This window comes from Neovison vison, chromosome 3 (genome assembly GCF_020171115.1).
Source record: "Neovison vison isolate M4711 chromosome 3, ASM_NN_V1, whole genome shotgun sequence".
Lineage (NCBI taxonomy): Eukaryota > Metazoa > Chordata > Mammalia > Carnivora > Mustelidae > Neogale > Neogale vison.
The window spans coordinates 91398205-91412387 of NC_058093.1; positions in this window are offsets into that span (position 1 = coordinate 91398205).

The window sequence follows — 14183 nt, forward strand, 5'->3', positions numbered from 1 at the left end:
ACTTTCTATCATGCATTCACTTAATTTGTATAGTTCTAACTTTTAACTCAGCAGTCCTAGTTTATAACTCTGGATTTTAGTTTTAGATACCACCAAGTTACTTGAACAAAGCATTTCATTAGACTGTAACGCCGTCCTCCTCTATGATAAGTTGGATGTGAAGACGATGTTAGGAAGAATAGACTGGTCTTAGTAAAAGTCTCAAACTTTTAGTCCAAGTATGTGGTGTGTGTAAGGAAGAGAGAGAGAGAGAGAGGAGTAGAGAGAACACAAGAGAGCGAGTGAGAGAGAGAGATTAGGGTGGAGAGAGAAAAAAGGGGCAAAGTCAGTGAGAAATTTGAAATAAAAATAAAGAATTTCTATTACGAGAAGATTAATCAGCTAAACTAGAAATGCATATCTGGCAAAAAAACATCTAGTAGATGGCCTTATACTCTCTCCCAGTGTTTTATATAATTACACAATGGCATTCTCAAGCAATTACTGTAATACTTGTCCAAACCTTGTCTAATTACAAGTTGCCACGTGCTCATTTTATACAGAATGCTGGTCACAGTAGGGCAGGGCGGGTGCTAGCAGTTGAGTTCCCATTTCTCATGTTCTTTCCTCAAGGACCAAGACCCATGATTTTGTGAGGCAAGTTCTGTTTACTAGTAGTCTGGAGACCTTGCTAATTAGCAGTTAGCTATAAGTAATGCAGGGGTTAGCTGACATTAAGTAGGACTCTGTGTGATGTCTTAGCTCAGTGTTAAGTTGAAAGAGGGCTTAGGGAATAATCACTGTACAAAATGTTTTCTGGAAATTATGTTAAAACCTTTATTAGTACTTTAAGACCAGAATCATGTTTCCATTTGTCTTTGTAGTCCTAGTCTCATTTATGGGAAGCTTAATAACAATTTCCAACACAGTCACTTTCAAAGGATATTTTCAGAACTTCCCTATGACATTTCTCTTCTTGATTTCTTCATTTGCTCTATTTCCCACTTCAGAGGTTTTTACATGTTTTAAGGGAGCCATCACCCTATATTCCCAATTGGGAGTTGATGGTTGAGGATGGAGAAAATGAAGCTAAAAGAGTTAGAAACACATTCTCCACAGTCCAATCTTTACAAATAAAATCACTTCTTCTTCCAGCCATAATTTGTTATTATGACTCTATACCCAGGGTTAGATCTTTTGTTTTCTACTACAAAATCATCAAAATTCCTTCCCAGTTGCGTGTATGAACTTCTAGCATTCTCCCATCCCCATTCCTGGAGACAGTGTTGAACCATATCTGAGCCTGGTGCTCCCACCCTTTTGTGTTCCACCTAATGGTTAACAACAAAGAATTACTCTGCTCTGCTTCATTTCCCAGTAAGATCCACTTCTACCTTCCCTCAAAGACTCATCTCCATCTTCATGACTCCTATATGACTAACGGATGGCTCCCTTGTTCATCTGCTTCTCTAAAACCCTTCCTTTTTCTTCTTCTTTTTTCTTTTGAGATGCTCTTTATTAATAAATGTATGAATATTTCTCCCTATTACTTCCCTACTTATCCTGAATAAAATCCTCTCCTTAGACATTTTCTCTTTTACAGCACTTTATCTTCTATAACTGTAGCATCTTGTTTTTTATAGCTGCAAGAAAATTAAATTTAAAAAAAAGTTTTTCTAAACATATCTACAGCCAAAAAAAAAAAAAAAACCTTTAGCCTTCAGGTATCATATTGAACATTCAAGTCAACAACAATGGGAAAAGAATAAACAGAGAAGAGTAAGATATGGAAATTGCAAAATGATTGGTATAGAAAGCATTTGAGAAAATAGAATGACACATGATATAATGTATGTAAAGACCTAAGCAAAAGACATGGCATTTAGTGAGTGGTCAACATATGATATCTAGGAGCACCATCTCTAAATCCCAGGGAGACCTAGGCAGAAGGAATATGAATGCTACCTGACAGGAAAAGAATTTGACTCAGATGAACTAAGAGAAATCTCTAGAGGACAGAATCCGAGATAGTAAGGATAGGAAAAACAAATATATTGAGAAACAATGTCTATAATATGAAACTGTAGAGCTGCTTAATTACACCTATGCCCTTCATCATGGTTTAAGAATAGTCAAAAGCTCATCAACAGCACTGGACAACTAAAGCAGTGATTCTCCAGGGGGTGATTGCGAGAGCGGACTTGCAGTTTGAAAAGAACCATGAAGGTTCTTCTAGTTCTTGTCTCATGAAATCCAAAGGATTTAGTTGGAAATGAATGTGTATATGTAGGTGACAGAGAGTAAAAGTTAGTAAATATCCATGTAAGGAGCTTGGATTACAGGTAAAGAAGAGGGAGGATAGCATTTGGGGAAAAGGGGGAGTGCAGAGAGTGACATATCAGGGATATACACGTCAGTGAGCTAACTAGGTTGGATGGAGGGAGGGGAGAGTCAAGGCAAGGAAACCAATTAGGAGACTCAGAATACTGAAAATGCCTGAAACCAAACATACTCACCTGAATGTCTGGACAATTTACAACTGACAATGCTATTGCAATTTAGAACTCAACTCTCGTGTTCGGGTTGTCAATTACTGAGTAACAAAACTACCCACAACTTATGCTTAATGATTCTGTGGATCAGGTATTCCAAAAGGGCACAATAAAAGCTCAGCTGGAATGATTTGGATTTCCGGTGTGATACAACATCTAAAGACGGGAATTATTTGGAGGTTTTTCACTCATTTGGGCACCTGAGCTAGAGGGACTGGAACCCTGTCCTCAGCTGGGACTATGGACCAGAGCTCTTAATCCAGGCATGACTGTCATGCAGCTTGGGCTGCTCAAGATGTGGGGTCCTGCACACACGGGCTCTGTGGAATACTAGTGAGTATTCCAGGAGACTAAGGCAAAACTCTCAAGGTTTCTTCTGATCCTCTCTCGAAGTCAATATCATGCTACATCATTTCCCCTCCCACCATTTTAATAAAAGCCAGCATCCAGATTCAAGGGCTAGGAGCATAAGCATCACCTCTTAGTGATCAGAATATCCAAGAACTTGAATATAAGCGTTAAAACTGCCCCATATGGGTGATAACTGAAAAAATGTATTAGATATTGAATTAAAGCAGTTTTAGTAACTTTTCAAAGAGTCTACTAAAAATTGCATACGACTTACTTTTTACATTACTCATCAACCCTACAGTAGTCAGAATTCGGAGGCATATACTGGTCATGTGACAAGCAATGTGAATGGAACAGAAACAGAATTGTTAATCAGCAATTAAAAACCATGCTTTTAATTCAAAATTATCCTGTGAGGAGCTCAAGGGTTAAAAGACATACCTTTTTTTTTTTTTTAAGATTTTATTAATTTATTTGACAAACAGAAATCACAAGTAGGCAGAGAGGCAGGCAGAGAGAGAGGAGGAAGCAGGCTCCCCACTGAACAGAGAGCCCGATGCGGGGCTTAGTCCCAGGACCCTGGAATCATGACCTGAGCAGAAGGTAGAGGCTTTATACCCCTGAGCCACTCAGGCACCCTAAGACCTACCATTTGAAAGACAGTCTGAAATTTCTTAGAAATGCCTGTCTGAGAACATGGCTGGCCTTCAAATGCAAAAACTTATGAAGATTAAAAATAATGCAATTAATTATCCAGATGTTTCAAATGTCAGCGTTCGTTATTGCTTTCACAGTATCACCAGTAGCTGGCTTTGAATTTTTCTTTACATTTCAATGTTCTGAGTTGCAAATGTAGGTAGAGGATGTGAATCACCCTTAAGACAGCTTATCACCATATGTTGCGTTTGGGCATGAAAAATGAGAATAACCTAAACCTTCGCCACCGAGACAGGTAAAGGGTTCTCATCAATGGCCATTAAGTTTGAGTAATTGGGTTTTAAAGAGACAACTTGTAGTGCTGCTCTTTAGGAACCTCCACAGCGACTGTGCTGTAGCTGCAGGTTGCACGATCCAACAGCAACAGCGCAGCTTCAACCCTGCTCAGCCCCGTGCCTGTGTCACCACTGTTTGAACCCCCTCTATGGTGTGCATCTGTTACCAATTCTCTTTCAAAGAGCATCTGCTGCCAGAGGAGGCAAGCTTTTAATATGTTGATTTATCATTGTCAGATACAGGATTTTATTGCTTGCATTTGAATATTGTATTTAAGGTGCTTTTGTGATTACAGATGTTTTACATATAAATTGCTTTATATTAGAAAAACCTTTTTTTCAGTATTTTTAAGGAAACTTTGCATTCATGTGTTTTACATTTTAATATCTTCTTCTGCATTGCTGAGCGCTGGTGAATTGCTTTCTGTCTGTAATGGCAGTCTGTATGAGCAACAGCATCTGTGACTGTTGCTGCTTTAGAGAAGAAAATTAAATGTGGGTCTGGTTTTTCTTTTCTAGGGAGCCAGAATTGATTAATTACTACGGAAACCTTTGATTGTCATTTTATCCCCAAAAGGGACAGAAGGGGTCCCTACATAAAAATAGCTTCCCATGCCATAACCTTTGTAAACCAGAAAACTATGTCAAGTTTCCATAGTTTTTTTCTCACTTGATTCTGTGCTCTTAAAAGAATCTGAAAGTCTGTGGGATGGCACAGTCTTTGAAATAATAGCACCATCTACTGTCTGATCTGGAATTCATTCATCATGGTAAGGAAAGGAAGATGATAGAGACGGAGGAGGTGCTCTGAGTGGTTTAATGATACAGCACTAAGGAAATAATGTATAACGGAAAAATGTGAAAATCTTACCTAAAATAGGAAAACAAGATGAATCACATCTGGAGTTAGTCATATTAACTAAACATTGTATAATACTCTTTTTCATCCAGAAAGCTGATGTATTAAAATTTGAAATTAGGGCAATGCCTTTATCACCATCATCATCATCGTCATCATCATCATCGTCATCATCATCATCATCATTTTAGCTCCTCAGTCTCCTTAAATTTATTTTCTATTTATTTTCTAGTTGAGGGTGAGGAGTGGGAGAGGTAGACATAAAAAGAAATATCTCAAAGAAATCTCTTCCTCTCAGCAATGCACCATGATGTCAGGGTAATTGCTTCATTTCTGAGCAGACCGCCCGCCCTCTCTCAAGGAACACCTCGCATAGTGGGAGTTGCTAGGAGGCCTGATTGTTCCCTGTCCTCAAATCCTTTTCCCAAAGGAGTAATGTTATTTCATTAAAGAAACTCAGCTGTCTGGATAAATGATCATGGAAAGTATGTCTCAGGGCTCTCATAAAAATAAGCTACTAGCTATTTGAAGAACATAGTGTGAAATTCAGGACATTCTCCAAAATCCTCCTTCATGCTGATTTCTTTCAATGAGCCAGGGGTCAGTTGTCACTCTGCCTCATGCACAGTTATTTCCTTAACCTCATAGCTCCCAGAGGACTGTTTTACCTCCCACACATATATTGCAGACTGTGTATGACTCTTCCTTCCCCTGGAACTGGCATCAAGTTATTCCATATACAGCGGGATTTTTATGCTTTCTCTCCAGTTTATTATCTCTTTTCTAAATCAATTCAGAAGGTTTATTTTCTCTATTTGGCTTTCTGCTTCCTTTCTTTTCACTTCCATTCTACTTCATTTTTTCTTTTTCACCAGGCCAGAATAGAAATTCCTCATTTTAAAAAATGTTCTTATTTCTATAGTTTTCAACAATCAATGGCCTTTGCATAAAAGATTTAGGAAAAACATATCCTCGCAATTGATTTTTCTTTTTTTTCTTATTCTGATCTTTCTTTCTTTTTTCTTTTCTTTTTCTTTCTTTCTTTTTTTTTTTTTGCAGTGCCAAGAAATATAATAAGGAGGAAATAAACAATGACATTTTTGAAATGTCAACTCTGATTCTATACTTATTTACCAAGTATGTATTAACTTTCCCCTATCTGTCAAAATATATGAAACACCATTCCTACCTTCAGAGGAGCTTACAGTCAACTAAATCTTTGTCCTCCTCTGTTTTTTAAAAAGGTTCCTTATCTGCTTATCTGTTCATCTCCATTGTGGCAGCTAGATACTGACCAACTGCTCAGTTTTCTACTTAGTCTAATCTTATCTTAGGTATTACTGTAAGTCATAGTAAGGCAATATTTTGAGATATTAACTGTGTTTTTATTTGCTGGGCAAAAGCCATGGCTTTGGTTATGCACTATACATACAGGAAGAATGGATGCAGGTTTCAAAGAATAAGAGTAAGAGCAACAACAACAAAGTCAGTTGAGTTGACATCTACATTTTCTTAAACTCACGGAAGGAGACCACAGCAATGAAAGTCAACGCATTAAATTCACCGTGCTAGGGGTTTTCTTTTCCTTTTTTGTTTCCTAAATAAGTAGAAAGCATTTTAGAGACAAAAGTTGAAACTCCGAAGGAGGCAGGATGGTAATATCACCAATAATGGGCTTGGTAATGATGATGCATAATAATTTAAGTGCTATGGGGTTATAGTTCATTGGCTGCAGGGACAAAAGTGAGAATTTGAAGAGGTGACATGGCTGGGATTAGAGTACAGTGAGGAAGACACATGCATTAAGTGCAAAATTTAAGGGCCACCAAAAAACTAAGTATTCAAGATAAGTAATATTTTCATGCAAGGTTTTCCCAAAAAATCAAAATTAATAATCCATGAAACCCAGAAATAATCCATGGTAAATGAAATAGAAAAAAAGTTTTAATAAAGACAGAGACCATATGGGTAGGTGATGTCTCTGAAAGGACCAGAAGTCATGACTCTATCCTAGGTGAGTCTCAGGAGAGGGATGTGATGATGGAATAGCCTGCCTTGTATCAGAGTCCAGGGCTCTCTAAGGATGTTGGAGAAGCCATGCACATCTATAGGAATAGTTTGTTGGTTTCAGGGAAAGCTTCCTAAAATCCCAAACTGCATCATCAGGGAGGGTAAACAACTAGGACCTGTATGAGATTCAGAAGTGTTGAAATAGTCCAGATGAAACAGAGATCCCAAGCCTGGAAAAAGAAGGACTTAGATGGGATGGGCCAAGCAATTTGTTGTGCTGCAAGGGACACGGGGTCAACATCAGAAGCCAAGCTTATGAGAACGTAATAAAGGAAAATCAGACATCAACAGATACCATCAGGGTACAGAGAAAAGGCATGCAAACAATGTGTAGGACACATGTAAATCCCCCCAACACCTCAAAAATAAAACCAACTCCACAAAAAGGAAGAAAAGGAGAAAGGAGAGCTATGTATTTGACTTGGTTGTTACAAAAAAGTGGTAGAATATGGTACTCCAAAACATGCCTCTTGGCACACGGATATTTTGAGCTGATTATTTACAAAACATCAAACACAGGAAAAGCTCTGAAAACAAAGTTGGGGTTGCCTTTTTAAAAGGGAACTCTATCTATCTATCTATCTATCTATCATCTCTCTATCTATCTACCTATGAAACGTTCTTTTGTAAGGCTGTCTCGGTATCGGGAAGAGGAGGATGACTAAGTCAAAAGAAACGCTCATCAGTGAAGAAAGCATGACTTTAAATCTGCATAATAAATCTTAAATTCTTTTATTATGCTTTTCTTGGTCATTTCCCCATAACTGGCCTCCCCCACACCCTTCACTTTTCTGTCTTCAGTTAAATATGGAATTTAAGCCTGAATTCTAAGCCACATCTGAGAGTTACTTGTTTTTCCTTAGGTATCTTGCATGTACACATTAGGTATACATGTTAATAAACGTCCGTTTATTTGTCTCTTATTAATCTCCTTGTTACAGGCTTCCTGGCTGAGAAGAGGCATGGAGAGAAATGTATTTCTTCTCCCATACATTAACAAAAGAAGACTAAATTTTAAGTTGCAAGTGACTCTGAATAGAAAGGAGATTTTAAAAGCTAAATTTAGTTTATTTTTAGAAAGTCTAAAACAATTTTTTATTCCATTTGGTAACAAAAGGTATGGTCCTTGGAACATCAATATCAGCCATCACCTGAATTCTTATTAGAAGTACAGATCTTGGGCGCCACACCAAGCTATAAAGAAGAATCTGCATTTTAGCCAGATCCCTTCCATGAGGAAAATAGAACAGTTCTTCTAACAAAAGACCACTCCATATTAATATAGAATGAGAGAGAGTCAAAGAGAGCATGCTTGTGAGTGAGTGGGGGAGGCTGTATTTTAATATTAAGTATTAGTAGAGTTCAATGCATGTAAGCTAGTGTGTAAAATAGGGGAAAATAATTTTCCCTCTACTCTTCTAGATTCTTGGCTAAGACCTCCCATAATAAATGATGGATTAACAGGAGAAAAACAATTTAGAAGATTAATCATATGTATACTTCACTTAAACGGTGGTGATATCTGGGGAAAATGAGTAAATTCTCAGGAATACCCCAAACCACCATCTTAAATACTGTTTTTAGAAAGAAGTTGGGGGATAGAGAAGCCAGTTATGAGAAGTTAGCAGGAAAAACATAGTAAGCAAGAGTAAGTTTTGTTATTCAGATTTGAATGCATGTCTTCTCCATTGAGAAACTTTCTGTTCATTTAGTCACCCTTCTTTGCCTGGTATAGAGAGGAAGACACTTTTTTAAAATAGAGAGTTCCCTTATATATGCAAATTTCCTTACAAAGGGGTAACTACTCCTTGTTAACCTTGTTTTCACAGATTCTGCTCTTTGCTTTTTCTCAAAAATGATCACCTCAAAATAATTCTTATGTCAAAAATACATATTTTGAGATAGCATATGCTGCTACTTTTCATGTGAAAGTGAATACAAAGTCTGAACAAAATTTCACACAAATTTATACACAAGCAGAAGAGAGAACAATTAAAACTTCCCTCTCTCCCTTGAGAGACAGGAGGATAAACTTTGTGATTGTATCTAGGCTTGTGAGAGCCTCTTGAACTAATTCTGAGGTGAATGCTCATAGGGGTCAGAAGGCCCAGGAACTGCATTGTAAAATCAAAAGTGCCTAAGCTTTTAGATTAGACCCTTTATGTTCTTAAGGAGATTCCCTACAGCAGTGGATTCCCTTCTCCAAAAGAAAGCTTATCATTTTGCATTACAGTGCACAATTAGTACTCAAATCCACAGTTCAGAAGCACTATGTTATGTTCTCAGCCTTAGTCAATAAGTAAGTCTGTGACTACAAATAAGAGTTTAATGTTTCAGTCATCTTTCTTTCATGACTTCTGGAAGGTTCCCATTACAATGATGAGATAGTGATCTAGAGCTAAGTTGGCCAACTTTTTGTAAAGGGTCTAGATAAACATTTTAGGCCACATAGTTGGTTTTGCAACTACTGAAGACTGCCTTTGCAGCACAAAAATAGCTGTAGGAATGAGCAGGGTTATAGTCCAATAAAACTTTATTTACAATTACAATAAGGAGCATGCTGGGTTTGGCCCACAGATGATAGTTTTCCAAATTCTGTTTTAGAATGTTCTATGGAATGATTCTTCTGAATATATGGCAGTAGTAGCTAAGAAATAAGATTTGTCACTCCTCTAAGGTCATTTCCTCATAATTCCTAAAGTCTCTGGCAGTCTTTTGCACACAGCCTCTGCTATTATAGAATTATTTATCTCTATGCTGAGCAATCTTAGCACACATGGGGGCATGGCTTTGCTCTTCTCAACCTAGTTTATAGCACATTAAAACATTTAAAATGCTCCTTAACTTATGCCAACACTGAGATTCCTGGCTCTCTACTTTTTACATGTTATAGGTGGATCTGAGGCATCCTTAAATTAATATAGAAATAAATTTTAAGCATTACATAACATAAAGTGTGGCAATTATGAAACATTAAAAAAAAGAGCTTAGTATTAAATAATAAAGCAATAGTATCGGTAGTATCTATTGAATATATAATGATTTCTTTTCCTTCCTTTGCTCCTTTGTCCTTTGATTGTTAAACAACTAAGCCAAGCAGATAGGAAAAATATTCTGGGGGCTTTGGAAAATTAAATGAGATTCTCAGGGTCACATGGCAAATGGCCAAGTTGGACCTTGGCTCAAATTCATGTTTTCTACTCCCTATTCTGATATACTTTTCACTGTAAAATAATGCCTTCAGCTAGTAATAGGACCATATATTAATGTGGTTGATAAAATCTGCAGTTAAAATCCACAATCTCTTCTACAAATGTTCTCCAATTCATTAGTGACCCAAGACAGAAATAGCACAGGTGTTTCTATTTTATCACACCCTGTTTCATTGTGCATTTTCCTTTAACAGAAGGGGAAACAAAATTAAGTTGTCTTCAAGGAATTTATTATGCATTTTATTTACATAAAAATAGATTATCAACTGATCAGTAAGCTTCTCCCTTTGAATAAGTTAAATTCTTTGAGATTCTCACAAATGAGTTAATTTAGCCAATGAAGTCCAGAACAAATACCACTCTCACGCATCTCTTAAAGGTGTATTTGATCTCTCACATTCACATCCACCTATTGAAGATCCTCTGCCCTAAATATCTTGTTCTTCTCTAAGCAAATATCAGTTGCACCTGAAAGTACATATTATTGAGCTTTAAATTCCATTAGGAGGTCTCAATTTTTATCTGTGTTCTCTTTCTCTTTCCATTACTGCCCTCTATATCTTTGGAAGGTACTTAATGAAGTAAAGAGAAAGGGACTTTTAAATTCTTGGCAAAAGAGTCTTCCTTCAGGAATTGGAAAACCTTTCAAGCTCAGTGGTAAATATGGATAAGGTATGCAGGGAATGAGAAGGTCTCTCTTTTTTTTTTTTTTTTTTTTTTTTTTTTTGCTTCTTTGTCCCCAACATAGTCTTCGTTTTTTTAGAGGAAAAGATGTCTAGGTACTGAAAAATGACATTATAATGCAATTCTTTCTTGTTAGCACTAGTGTGATTCTTTTGATACTTGCTTATAAAAGTCTCCCAACATGTTTTTGCTACAATGAATGGAAATGTATTCCCTCAAAAACCTTTTAACTTTCTGCTTAATAGGGGGTTTCAAAAGGAAAGTGAAAAAAATGGAAAAAACAAAGTGGAAACAGTAAACTAGAATTACAGGTGCACGTACTCAGCTTGTATGTGTATAATGGACTTAGGTTGTGTCTCTGAAATGACTCAAATTCTCTGACTGTATTGACTACATACTTTGTTTTTTTCTTTATGCATTTTTGCTTTGTTTCAGAAAAGATTTAGGCATCTAGCAACCCGAAACTAATAAAATGTTGGCAAAAATAAGTAAGAAATAAGAATCAAAAGTGAGAGACAATGTATGTGGAAGTGGACAGTCATTTCTGGGTTGACTTGGTGAAGTCAGAAAGTGGAAGGTAAAGACATGGCAGGGAACCAACCAAATACATGCATGTAGGTCCAAGGTCCACACATCTGTGATTACTGAACCTTAAGTTAGACTCTATGTTTACTAAACACTAAAGCAAAAAGTAATAGCTATTGTTATCATAGAGCAGAGCTACAGTTTTCCTTAGGCGATCAGAGCTGCACCATAACACTAAGATCTAAAAACAAAAATGAAGTGTCATAATGTTATAGACTGAGTCATGTCTTCCTAAATTATGTATATTGAAGCCCTGACCCCCAATATGACTGCATTTGAAAACAGGGCCTTTAAAGAGATAAGTAAGATTAAATGAGGTCTTAAGGGTATGGCCCTAGAACTGGTATCCTTATAAGAAGAGGAAAAGATACCAGGAGTGCGTGCACACACAAAAAAGGCCATGTGAGGACCTAGTACAATTGTTACCATCTATGAGCCAGGAAGAGTCCTGACCAGAGATCAGCTCTGTTGGTATCTTGATCTTGGACTTCCAGTCTAGAACTGTGAAAAAATATCTACGATATTCTTTTAGGGTAGCCCAAGCAGACTAATACACTTAGAGATTGCAATATGATCAATGTGGTAAATGAGTTCTCAATTAGCATTTCTGCCCATCATATAGTAAAATGTTTCAAGTGGCTGATTACTGGGATTGTTTTACAAAAGCAAAGGATAATACATTAAAAGGTAATTTTTTATGAATACAAGTAAATATGATTCCATATGGGATTTTTGCTGCTGCAACTCCATTTAAAGGTAGAACTTAGAGAAAAAGATAAAGACTTAGTTCCCTTGGCCTGACAAGATAAAGTGCCTACGTTGACTGTCTTACCCTGGTTGCCCAGATGCAGAGCAGACAAGGAAGAGTGGTGGGGATCTAAAAGCTGACACTGGTCAAATGTCATTGGCTGACTGTTTTATCACAATGGCCAAGACAAACTTTTAGAAAATAGTTTTACCCTGTGTGTAAAAGGAAACTGTATCAGCCATAGAAATATTTTTGTAATATTACTATGGAAAGCCTCCTTTCAGACAATATAATTTCCTCTTAAGTCAGTCTAAATGAATTTAATATAAATTTTTTTCCTTAAGAAATTAGATAAAATAGTTACTGTGTAAGTATGTTGGCCATGAACTCAGTAAATTTGGAGTTTATCTATCCAAATAATAATTTTAGTTTCTGTGAAAGCAGCTACAATCATTCATGTGTATGTCCTGGGCCACAGCAAAATATTGACAGAATCTTAGAAAATTGTATTGCCTATGTTATTCATGCTACTAAGTTCAGCCTACTTACCATAGTCACTTCTGCTGCTATATAATATAACAAATCTTCACATGCAGTTAAAACCTGCTATATTTAAATGCCTGAGAAAATAATTTGCCGTAGCAATTTCCCTATGTTTTAAGAAATGTCTGCCATGAGGGCATGATCAGGTGGGATTCATCCCTGGGCTACAAGGATGGTTCAACATTCGTAAATCAATCAATGTGATACAATAAATTAATATGAGAAGAGAGAAGAACCACATGGTCCTCTCAATTGATGCAGAAAAAGCATTTGACAAAATCCAACATCCGTTCCTGATTAAAACGCTTCAAAGTATAGGGATAGAGGGAACATTCCTGAACCTCATCAAATCTATCTATGAAAGACCCACAGCAAATATCATCCTCAATGGGAAAAAGCTTGCAGCCTTCCCGTTGAGATCAGGAACAAGACAAGGATGCCCACTTTCACCACTCTTGTTCAACATAGTATTAGAAGTCCTAGCAACAGCAATCAGACAACAGAGAGAAATAAAAGGTATCCAAATTGGTAATGAAGAAGTCAAACTCTCTCTCTTCGCAGATGACATGATTCTTTATATGGAAAACCCAAAAGACTCCACCCCCAAACTACTAGAACTCATACAGCAATTCAGCAGTGTGGCAGGATACAAAGTCAATGTGCAGAAATCAGTGGCTTTCTTATACACTAACAATGAAAATACAGAAAGGGAAATTAGAGAATCGATTCCATTTACTATAGCACCAAGAACCATAAGATACCTGGGAATAAACCTAACTAAAGAAGTAAAGGATCTATACTTGAGGAACTATAGAACAATCATGAAAGAAATTGAAGAAGACACAAAAAGATGGAAGACCATCCCATGCTCTTGGATCGGAAGAATAAACATTGTTAAAATGTCTATACTGCCTAGAGCAATCTATACTTTTAATGCCATTCCGATCAAAATTCCACCGGCATTCTTCAAAGAGCTGGAGCAAATAATCCTAAAATTTGTATGGAATCAGAAGAGACCCCGAATCGCTAAGGAAATGTTGAAAAACAAAAATAAAGCTGGCGGCATCACCTTACCTGATTTCAAGCTTTATTACAAAGCTGTGATCACCAAGACAGCATGGTACTGGCATAAAAACAGACACATAGACCAGTGGAACAGAGTAGAGAGCCCTGATATGGACCCTCAACTCTATGGTCAATTAATCTTCGACAAAACAGGAAAAAATATACAGTGGAAAAAAGACAGTCTCTTCAATAAATGGTGCTGGGAAAACCGGACAGCTATATGTAGAAGAATGAAACTCGACCATTCTCTTACACCGTACACAAAGATCAACTCAAAATGGATAAAAGACCTCAACGTGAGACAGGAATCTATCAGAATCTTAGAGGAGAACATAGGCAGTAATCTCTTCGATATCAGCCACAGCAACTTCTTTCAAGATACGTCTCCAAAGGCAAAGGAAACAAAAGCGAAAATAAACTTCTGGGACTTCATCAAAATCAAAAGCTTCTGCACAGAAAAGGAAACAGTCAAAAAAACAAAAAGGCAACCCATGGAATGGGAGAAGATATTTGCAAATGACAGTACAGACAAAAGGTTGATAT